The 11,390-nt window shown below is 27.2% G+C and overlaps 1 pseudogene; it reads left to right on the top strand.

Moving 5' to 3' along the window:
- The first annotated feature begins 4,084 nt into the window (after positions 1-4,084).
- LOC114076025 lies at positions 4,085-10,099 on the top strand (annotated as a pseudogene).
- Positions 10,100-11,390: the final 1,291 nt, after the last annotated feature.

The following is an 11,390-nucleotide window of genomic DNA, read 5'->3' as shown; positions in this document are numbered from 1 at the left end:
AGTTTACAATAAAGAATCACGAAATGATTCAAAGTCTCTTTCAATACTCATGGGTTCATAACTACCAAAGCTACTTTAAAATGCATATATTTCATCACACATTCTCTACCCATAATACTCACCACACACCTATATATATATATATATATATATATATATTACTTTTCACTCTTTTTTGTATTTTAAAGTTTAAATTAGATCGAATTATTTACTACTAATTAACGACATGAAAGTGGCAAATATTATTAATAAACTTGAGAGCTCAACTTACTGATCAATGTATAATCAAATTGTGATGGGATACAAATGAGAAGACGGTGTATTTGAAACTATTATGGATTAAAAATGGTTTAAACAATATTTTATTTTTATTCTTAAAAATGCAACAATAAGCTATATTGAAATTACATACGATTGAAAATTATTTTCACATTAGCGCTTTAGAAAAAATCTTCATTTTCAACCCGCCTTAAACATGTCTTCAACCTCGCTAACTATTAATTTTGATACTATTTGATGTGGTCAAAATAATAACATGACACCATGCAAAATTAACCATCGCAAATTATGATGGTGATAAATCAAAGGATAAAGAAAACTATATTAAAAGAACAAGATATTTAACAAAATTTGGTCTAAGTGATTTAATTATTGAAAAGACTAATATAGAAAACATATAACCTATAAGAAGATTAATTTTCCACTAAACAATACTCCTTAATTCACTACAAGTAGGAGTATATTTGATCGATGATTATATCACAAATATAATTGATTTGTATAAAAAAAAAACTAGCTATTAGAAGGAATTGTGACAGGCGAATGACGTTTGAGAGAGAGAAAGAGGCGAGAGTAATACAGTTGATTTGTAAAAATTTGATCCATAATTGTATCACAAATACAATTGATTTGTATCAGTGAAGACAATTGTATCAAAGAATGTCGCATCTAATTCAACTATATCAAGTATATTAAAGAATAAAATTTATATCCAAATATTAGCGTGATAAATTGTATTTGCCTTCTTGTGTGTTTGTGTTACGTTACCATTTTTATCTGTATCATTGACTATTACCTCTTGTTTCTTATCATTGACTATTATCATTTGTATATGTAATCATATGATGCTTTATGTATTGTATAATTATGTGTTACAAGCTTTGTATTTTATTATTAATTATTATCATTTGCATTGTGTCATTACTCATTACTGTTATCATTTGTATTTGTATTGCAAAGAAATAGCGTGAGTAAAACGCTAGAGAGAGAAGGCAGAGATAGGAGACAGATACCAAGAGTGCGGAGAGAGAGAAAGAGAAGAGAATGAATTTTGCTATAAAACTCTATTTATAGCTTGACTCTAAACTATGATTGGTTTTCGTAAATTCACACTTATTATTTTCTTGAATGAGGATAATATAGTTTTTCATTTTAAAAAAATTATCGTTTTAGTAAAAAATAAAATTCTAAAATAAGTATCGCTTAAGAAATTCAAGACAAGAATTTCTTTATTTTTAACTATACCCTTATATTAATGTGTCTTCTTGATAGTATTCAATTTTCAAGAAACATATAAGAGCTATAAATAATATAGTAAATTATATTCCTTCTATTTTTTTTTAAATGAACGTAAAATGAGCTAAAACGATATATAAAAATTAATAATTTAGGATGAAATTAAGCAAATCAAAATGAACAAAAATTATCAAATGAGCGAATTATTTTCCTTCCAACTATATGATTTTATTTACCCTTTTAAGAAAAAAAAAATTTTTATAAGCAAAACCATATACTATCTAAATCTAAAAAAACAAAAAAAAAACAAAGAGGGTATTATCGTCATTTTAGAACGGTAAGACTTAAAATTTTATCGATTTGTACGTATCAAACGTGGGTAAAAAAGTTTCGGGTCGGGTCCTCTTGGGAGCAGATTAATAATGAAGTGGGCCAGAGTGACCACGTTTAACAGTTCGACACGTGTAATTGCTTTAGTGTCCAACTATATCCAGCTGGCACTCACGCCGTAACCGATTTTTGGGGCTTCACTTTTTTTTTCCTTTTTCTTTTTATTTACAAAAAATGCGTATTAAAAATTATTAGTTATAATTTAGGTATTTATCATTTCTAAAAATTCTTTGAGGTGTCAGATGTTTGTATTCGTTGAATTAGTGTCGTAGGTAAAAAGAAAAATTTGAGCGGTATCGATAAATAATAATTAAATAAATAAATGGATATTTGATATGATAATACTATATTAATAAAATTGTTTAAAGTGTATTAATAATTTTCTGGATAACTGAATTTTTAACAAAGTGATTAAATTACTAAAATAATATACAAATTATATTCTAGTTCAACTGATTCATTTTATTTTAATTTAATTAGAAATTAAAAGTTGGAGGTTCAAATTTTGATAACATAAACTTTTATGAAAAAAAGAAGAAGAGGAAATTACTAGAAAAGTTGAAATTGAATAGAAGTATGTCAAACCAACAAGTCGTACATTTATTTAAGGAGTGCCATATATATAAATATATATATTAAATAAATTGACGAAGCAATACCGAATGACACCCCTAAACATAAGGTGGGTCTGTTTCTGTGTTAAATATATTATGTAAATTTAGTTTGTACACGAATATAATATAGATGTATATACAAAGATAAAAGCAACAAAAAATATAAAAAAATTTATATTCATTCACTCTTATTTCATTTATATTCATTTGCTCTTACTTTGTCGATCGTTATTAATTTGTATCACTTGTATATAATCTCTTTAATAGTTGTATCAACACATGCAAACTTGATAGATATGATCATGTGTTGCATGCGTTTATATAATTTTCCTCGAAACATTATAAGACAGAATACAAAAAATTATCAGAGTGTATACAAAGACAATACAAACAATAAATATATTGCACAATCGAAACAAAAATATAGTGATTGCCGAATTAACAGTATTTTTGTCTTCTAGTTTTCGTCAACAATATAATTTGATTTTATGTATTAGTTTTCACTATATAGAATACATAAAATTAAAATGATAAGATGAAAATTTTAATTTAAAAATAGAATATACAACATGATAATTCAAATATAAGATAATAATACAATACAATACATAATATAATAATTTACATACAAAATAAAATACAAAACAATAATCAATACAATACATAAAATAACATAGTACTTAATTTATCACAACAACAATTTAGTGATCTGGTAGTCGTTTTCAGATTTAATACTATTCGGAAAAAAAATTAGGGTATGATATGGAGAATTGTTGCTATTATGATTCCTGATTGCCAGTTTTTTTTTAATTATTCGTTGTTCTTGTCGCATGTAATCACATGCAATAATAAAATAAGATGAAGTTAGGGTATGATCCATAGAATTATTGTCGATTGTGGTTATGTTTTTAGAAATTTAGAACAAAATATAATCTTTTATTGAATAAAAATTTTAGAATTTTATTTATATCATATAAAATTGTATAAAGTAATTATTTGGGAAAAAGAAAGAAATTAAAGATTTATATTATGAAATGAAAAAAATAAACTAGAAATAATAATATAATATTGAAAATAGAGAAAACAATTATTTTTTAAAAAATAAAATAAAGAATTGAATTGAAATTGATTATTTTTTTTAAAAAAAACTCTATACATAGAATAAAATAAAATTCAAGGCTAGAGATGCCTAACCAAAGAGGGTAGACTTAATAGTGTATAGCAAAAAAGATCAGGACAACATGTAGTAGTATACTTTTCTATTCCAATATATGCACTATACAACCTATTTTATTATAATTAAACGTACTATACAACCTATTTATTTCCTGATAAATAAATGTTACCATAATGTGAAAATTGCAATACTCCATTTTGGAAACGGAAAGCGTTACTTACAACTAATAATTAAAAGCTTTTTATCATATGAAATTAGGTTAATCCAATCCATATCTTAATTGGTAAAGGATTCATTTCCCTAATTCCTGTAAATCAATTAACCATTGAAGTACTCAACATATTTTCAAAGAAAACCTAGGTACAATTTTCATTATATTCTTTTTAGTATGATTTATCGTAGTTACTTGTTTTGTTATTCTTGCAATTTTAGCCAACTTTCTGAAAAACAATCTTGTCATGATGATCCATCTTCTTCTAATTTACCCCTTTTAAACATTAACTCTTCTTTATGCATTGACATGATATTTGGTATTCAAATAATTTAGAACAAAGAACCACAACTTCACCGATTAAGAGTAGAAACAATATTGTAACATGTCTTTCTCTACTAAAGAAGGCATCACGTGAGTAGTTGGGGTCAATATGTAATTAGTAATCGTCTAGAGGACTTGTTAACTAAAGTTAGTTAGGGTAGTGTTATGTCGTAATTTTACTACTTTTAGAAAAAATATTTTTTTGAAATGTTTTTAAGTATAAAAATATTTTCAGAAAAATACTTAGAAAAGAGTTACCGCCTAATTTTTTGAAGAAATTAAGAAAACTTAATTTAAAAAGACTTTAACTGATGAAGTTTTTAAAATTTAGAGAAAATGGATAAGAGATTTTTGTTTACGCTTCAAGAAGATTTTTAAGACATTTGAAGCGTCCCCTAACACGCAGTTATCCTTTGACTTAGATTTAATGAAAAATGATTTAACATATATGAAAAAATATTTAGTTAACTTTCAGAAAATAGTTAAATAAAATACATTTTTTATTCTTTAAGCTAGAGGAACTTTAATTGACACATTTCAATTGAATTACTAATTAGAATTTTAACATATTTACACTAATTAGACTTATATGAATTGTATGAAAGATAATAATTTGATCCATTTTGATAAATTAAGGCATGGAATTATTTTAAATCAATTGATAAATTAAAAAAAAGGCTTTGACTAACTTTTTGAGAAAATGACTACAAAAGAGAACATTTTTAAGTTCATTGTTTTTTTTTAAAAGAAATACTTTAGCTTAAAACTGTTTTGAAATGAGTATAAATGTGATGAAGTGAAGAGGCATTAAAACACATCTTTTTAGAACAAAAGATTCAACTTAATTAAAACGTACAATTCGACCAACATATTTGATTAATATAAATAAATAAATAATAATGAAAAGAAGAAATTAAAAGTTAACCAACACAAAGAAAATAACTTATTTTTGGGAAATCTAATTAGGTTAATTAATAATCCTAAATCCTTGAATAAAAACACATAATAAATAATCACAAATAAATAATTTAAGAGTAAAGGAGAAATTAAATTTGGGCCCTTCTTGGGCCTGCTGCAATTGTGTTTGGGCTTTTGGCCCTATTTTTGTCCTTGAAAACCTGTATATATATGCCAAGCGTATATTAGTGTATATGAACCATATGTCAGCCCTTTTCTCTGTATCTCAGACTTTATATCATCCGTATAAAGCCTAAATCGACTTCCTGAGCACCTGTATTTCACACCAGACATGTGGTTTGCTGTTTTAGAACGGTATATTACTGTATAACGAGTGTATACAAAAAATATACAGCTTTCCTTTTGGGGCTGCAAGTTTAACTTGAGCCCCATATTTATCTTCTTCAACCTGTACATCGTTTTCGCTATTTGCCATTATGGCTGACTCAAGAAAAAAAAAGAAGAGGATTTGGGGTCTTTATGGCCCTTTTCGGAATGCAAGGAGGGAGAGAAAGTAGAGTCCAAGAGGGCTCGTACGGTATCACATGCAAAATATAATATCTCAAACTTGTAACTTTAAATGACAACAAGGACCAGTCACTTGCAACTTAACAAGCAGCAAATAATTTAAGGAACTTGAACCATATGGGGGACTAAAAGTGACAAATAAAAAGAGAAGACTAAGCAATGAACTAGAGCAAGCCTAAAATCTGGAAAGAAAAAATAAAACTTTGCATTTTTAAGAGTTCAAGACACAAACATGATACTGGGACAATCTCGGAGTTGCAACGAACTGCTACAGCCAACAAACAACAAAGAACACAACAGTTAGTTGAGATTCCGCATCTTCCTCCAAATAAAAACAAATCCAAGAATTCCAGGCTTAAATCACTCACAAAATTAACAACTAAAAACCAAATGAGCCATTACTGGACATCAACAGTAAACCAAAGAAAAAAAGAGTTCCCTTTCACCGACAGAGAAGAAAAACCAACTAAACGTATTAGAAATTAAAAGAAGTTTACGATGAGTTTCGAATACGAACGGTAACCCAAGAAAATTCGAGCGTCGATCTTAGAATTAGAAAGTGACCATTGTCGGGTTGAATTTTGAATCCATTTGTTCCGCAACAACAAAGGCTCTGAAATGGTAGATGGAGTCGGGCGAGTATGAGGACAAAGAAGAAGAAGGCGTACATGGTACTGTTGGATGCGACTTCTCGCTGGATTTCGGCGTGCGTATAGCTACTGTTTTGCTGCACTCTTTTCGCTGATTTTCAGGGGAGAACAAGACGTACTGGGTGGGTCCGGTATTATTCAATGTAGGTTTTGTTGAAAAGTGGGATAGGTTTATTTTTGGAAAATTTTTCAAAATGTCAATATTTTAACATTTAAGAGCGCTCATTAGCAACACCTTCAATATTTAGTAAAATTGATAAATTTTAATTTGTTATGTATCTTATTTATATTTTTATTTAAAGAATATATTTATTTAATAACAAAAGGGAGAAAATCAAGGGAGACAATATTTCAAAAAGGTAAAAATGACTTAATTTTCTCATCACTTATATTTTCAAATAAAACTCAAACATCGTTCTTTTTTTTTTCCAGAATTTTTACCTTTTTAAAATTATATTCATTCCACAATATATTCTATTTATATTTATTATAGTTTTTATTAGTTTGTATTCATTCCAACAAGTATGCCGAATGCATCTATATAGTCATTTAAGAAATATGTTTGTATTCATATTTTTTTTTTCTATATAGTTATTTTTTTCTTCAAAAATCTTGTATGTATTTATTTCAATATGTATTTTATTTGTATTTCTATTTATTCTGGTTTTTATTTAGAATTTTGTATAATAATATATAAAATACAAAAAATTAGTATGATGAAAAAGTGAATGAAATATAAAATTGAAAAGAAATAATTGAATATTTGGTGTACTCATTCTTAAAATAAAATGCATAACTAGTTGACATACCTTTAGAATTAATACAAATTAGAAAAAAATGTCAAATTCAGAACAATGCAACATTATTTTTGAATGAATACAACTATTAATTGTAAAAGTACATACTGACTAAAACAGTATCAAAATTCAATTTATACTTCCAAATTTATGAATACAAAAAACAATAAAACTGAAATACAAAAATAAATACTAACTGTGGTATATTGACATAACTATCACAAAAAAAAAAAACAGAATACAAAATGAATTAAATATATGAAAATACAATTCCAAATCTATGGATACAAAATACAATAAAACAATGAAATACAAAAATACATACTGACTAAAACAACAACAAAATTCAATATACACTTTCAAATCTATGAATACAAAAAATATTAAAACTATGAAATATACACAATCAAACTCATATAATGTGTTACATTGACATAACTAACACAAAAAAAAAAAACAGAACACAAAATACAATAAATATATGAAATACAAAAATAAATACTAACTATAACATAAGAAAAATTTTATATACACTTCCAGACGCATTGTAACATGAATTTTTTTGAATCTTAAAAATTACTAAACAAATTAAACTAAACATGCAAGACACAGAACATGCAAAAAAAAACCTCTTCTCCAACAAATTGGTCTTCTTCAACTTCATGGTTATGAATTTGTGTGGGATTTGGCACATCAACGGATTCAGGCATTTTTCCCCATCGTATATCCTCCTTAGATTTAGAAGCGGAACATACATTATTGTTTAATTATTGAGTGAAAAAAAATTAAATGATGGGAAATCGAAAAAACTTTGATTATTTTGTCCAATACTTCTAGTAACTCTCTTGAAAACGTCCATTGAAGAGAGAATTATGTAGTCTCAAACCCTAAAAATATTTTAAGAACAACAACAAAACAAAAAAAAAATTAAAAAAAACACTAAAATCATTAAGTAAATAAATAAGGAATCTGAAAAAAATTATATCCAAATCAATGTTAATCTTCAAATCAAATCTTGCAATCAAATTAAATGAGAATAATGGAAAATATTAAGATATTGAATCGAAAATCTGTGGAATTGATTTAAAAGAATATTAGAGAGAGAAATTGAAAAGAAGAGTAAGTAAAGAGAGAAAATCTTGAGATTTGATTAAGAAGAAAGTAAGAGAAAGAAATTGATAAGCTTAAGAAAAGAGAGAGAAAAATTAAAATGACATTAATATCTATCCAATTAAATAAATATAGAAAAATGTGTAATAGAGAGAAAAAAGGAGTGTAAATAATGAGAGAGTAAATATTAATAATATCAAATAATTATTTATTTTTAAAATAATGACATTTTTGACATGTTTACTAATATTATTAAAATATGGATATTATCACTAAATAAGTTGATTTTTTTGACTAGTAATAACAGATAGTATTAAATAAATAGTATTAAATAATATTAGTATTTACTGTGTACTAATCCTAGTCCTATTAGGATTAGTACTCCTTAATCCTAGTCCTATTAGGATTAGTACTCCTTCCTATATCTCCTATATATATCTTCCATGTATTCCCTTATTAGGTTAACACTTTAATACAATCAATATTCCTTCAACTAGTTAGCTAAATTTTCCTTTATTTATTTATTTATTTATTTAAATTGGGCGGCTGGAAATATTTGGAAACTGAGTTGGGCCTGCTGGAAATTTTGGATTGCGGATTTGATGAGTAAGTGAAATGGCCAATTGAATTTCACTTATAGCAAATCAAAATAAGAATTTAGTCAAATTGATGAATTTAATATAACTAATTAATGAGCTTCTTAATTTTAATGAAATGAAATACTTAACTCAAATATAAACTAAAAGTAATTTAAAATATAAACTATTGTATAACTAAGCTAATTAAACATATATTTAACTAAAATAAAATCTTTTGAGACGATTTCGGGTATTCGTAAAATATATTAATTATATATATATATATATAATATATATATATATATATATAATTTTAAAATATAAAAAAAATGATAAACTATTTAAAATAACTTGCAAACGATTATTTATTCATTTGTTGAAATTTTTATTTAAACTAATTAGTTTAAATCGTTCAAAATTGAAGAAGCTCGATGATTAATTTATATCGTGGAGGGTCAAAATTGGGTGTCAACAGTTACAAGTTACCTTCTTGTTCTTGTATATTGTAAGCAAACACTCAGTTGAAGTTAATTAACAGATGCATTGAAATTACATTTTCTCTCAATTCTCTACTTTCAGTTCATAGAACATTCCAGTGCTAAGTAATTGTTCATCATCATATCCTAATTTTGGATATTGAACATTCTCACCTCTTCAGCTATCTTGTCCTACGACAATTTTTACTATGCAATTTCACAACTGTCTGGGAATTGGAAATTAGAGTTTCAAGATATGCGTGAATCTTTAATAGGAAATATAATGAGTCAGGTGCATAATATTGCTAAGTCTAAAAGGGTCATCGCTGAGTGTTGGAGTTATATGTGGATATAAAATTGGTATCTCGTGATGTTATTGAGGAAAGGAGAGAAGATTTATCATCACAGTATGGTATGGTACCAACTAGTGAGTCATCTATGAAATCGTTATTAAAGAAAGAGATTGATGAAGAAACTACCAAAGGCCAGTACGAATGCATGGTGTTTCTAGAACAGCTTGCAAACAAGGAAAGAGATGATGATAATGAGATATACATTTGTCATGCATTGTTCTCATATGTTTCATGGAAAGTGTATCACCAAGTGGTTAGAGACGAGCCATTATTTCCCTATTTGTTGCTTTGAGATGCCCATAAAGGATCACAATTAAATTTTACCTTTTATCATAATAGAGGGTAAAGATATATAGGAGAGGTAGTGTTGAGAATGAGAACAACAAAGAAGAATCAAATATGTGAACATGGTTTTTATATATGTTCCCTAACCACTGTTACTGTATAACCAACTTTTCAATAATTAGTTAGCTAGTTAGTTATGAATAATTGTAAGTTTGTTAGAATTAGAAAGTGTGATTAGATATCACAATTATTATAAAGAGGATATCAACAATGTACCTACACAAGATTTTTGGAATGACAAAATATTTTTTTCTCTACTCTTCTTCTTCCGTATTTTCTTCTTCACTGCACATACAAATCTACATGGTATTAGAGCTGTATCAACTAGTATTTCTAGTTGGATAAATCAATTAACAATTTCGCTAAGATTGATCGTAATCGTGCAAAGAAACACAATGATGAACGGTACAAATGTTGCAGCAGTTCTTGGCCTAAATGCAGAATCAAATTCAGGAAATGGATCTTGAAATTTCGCTTCGACAATTGATCATAATCATCCTCTCTTTCTTCACTCATCTGATGTAAGTGGAAACCAAATTATTTCTTTTCAGTTAGCTTGTTTTCGAAAATTATTCAATGTGGTATAAGTCAATGAAGGTAGCCCTTTTAGGAAGAAATAAAATAGGGTTAGTGATAGATCATGTCCAATGGATAAATTTCCAGGATTAGAAAGTATCTGGGAGAGGGTAAATGTTGTTGTACTATCTTAGATCATGAATTCTGTAGAGAAAGGGCTCATTGGAAGCATTATATATGTAACATGTGCTAAAAAAGTATGGAAATATTTGTATGAAAGGTTTAATAAGATAGATGGGTCAAGAGCCTTCAATCTACATCAAGGAATTGCAACTATAGCTCAAGGAACAAAATCTGTGTTTGTTTACTTCTCAAGATTAAAAGGTTTGTGGGAAGAATTTGAGGATTTGGTGCCTACCCCGTTCTGTGAGTGTGATAGATCCAAAGAGTAGGTAGTACATTTGCAAAAGCTCAAATATTTCAATTTCTTATAGGCTTAATTGACGCATACTTACAAGCAAGGTCTCGGATCTTGTTGATGAGTCCACTCTGGTCAGTAAATTAAACATATTCAATGATCATGTCTGATGAGAGTCAAAAGTCAATAGTGGCTTCAGCGGGAATATTAGGGTCTAATCCCAGTTCTGGACAACAAGCATATGAGTTAGCTATGTACTCAAGAAATGGTGGTTATCAAAAGTTCAAAAATAATGGAAACCTGTATTATGAGTATTGCAAGCTTAAGAATCATATTAGAGATAAGTGTTACAAGTTTATAGGGTATCCCAAGATTTTAAGTTCAAAAGAAGGAATCTAACACAACATACAATGCAATGGTGGAAAGTACAG

This window comes from Solanum pennellii, chromosome 2, assembly GCF_001406875.1.
Source record: "Solanum pennellii chromosome 2, SPENNV200".
Lineage (NCBI taxonomy): Eukaryota > Viridiplantae > Streptophyta > Magnoliopsida > Solanales > Solanaceae > Solanum > Solanum pennellii.
Note: the sequence above shows the minus strand (reverse complement) of the source record. Positions and strands in the feature narration are given on the sequence as shown.